Genomic DNA, 954 nt, shown 5'->3' with positions numbered 1-954 from the left:
GCCTGAACTCCATTTGGACTCTACTTGAATGAGAAAATTATTCTGGATTTTAAATTAGTTTGGCTTCTATTGCCATGGATCATGTTTTYTAGGGCTAGTTATGGGTGACAGAGCTTCATTATAATGTTATCAGCACTCTGTTTATGGCGTTTTCTTGCTTATGGGATAGCATGTTTTGCTTTGTCTGCAACTTTTCATGATGTCTCCAGCTCTAATTAGAAGAGAGTTGGAACAAAAAGGCTTTTGTTCCGTGTGATTCTATATTTTGTGTCTAGTTTACAGTGGAAATCCAGGGACAGTTGTAAGCGGAAAGTACATGGCGAGAGGAGTGTGTTCTGAGGGTGCTACACCTCAGTCCTGTGCCTTCATCCTCGCTTGAGCCCGTGCCAGAAAGACTTCACGAGAGTTACTTGTGTAGGAAACACAGTGGGTGATAGAACTAGCTCTTTTAAGAGGGTAGGAAGCCAACTTGTGTTGAGAAGAGGTTTAACCATAGTCCTAAAATGAAGGTAGTAGTGAGTAAGGCCCTGTAGATTTTTTAAATTTTATTTTAGATATATTTAAAAACAGTGCAAACCACCCTCTCGGAGGTATGACTAATACATCTCTATCTCGTTCTGCTTTTATGTGCTGCTGCCCCAGGCTGTCCCTTCACAGAGGCTTTCTCAGCAAGTGAGATGTGCTGGTGCTGTGCAGGAAGAATGTGTTTGGGAGGGTATTGATGTAAAAAGGTGTGTTCAGCATTTTTCTTGTCCTGCAAAGGCTGGTTCCGGTTTGGTGGTGAATTTGGGGGATTTGTTTTGTTTTAAATGCTCCTTTGCTGCCGCTGCCGCGGTTTCCTCAAGGGCCGCGTGCTGCTCTCGGCTGTTGTCCAGCCCTGTCTCCTCTCCGCCGCGGGGCTCCGGCTCCCGCGCGCGGCGGGACGTGGCGCGGGCGCCGGCGCAGCCGCTCCGC

The sequence above is a fragment of the Nothoprocta perdicaria genome, unplaced genomic scaffold (assembly GCF_003342845.1).
Source record: "Nothoprocta perdicaria isolate Ctin4 unplaced genomic scaffold, notPer1 scaffold_28, whole genome shotgun sequence".
Classification (NCBI taxonomy): domain Eukaryota; kingdom Metazoa; phylum Chordata; class Aves; order Tinamiformes; family Tinamidae; genus Nothoprocta; species Nothoprocta perdicaria.
This window is presented reverse-complemented; position numbering follows the sequence as displayed.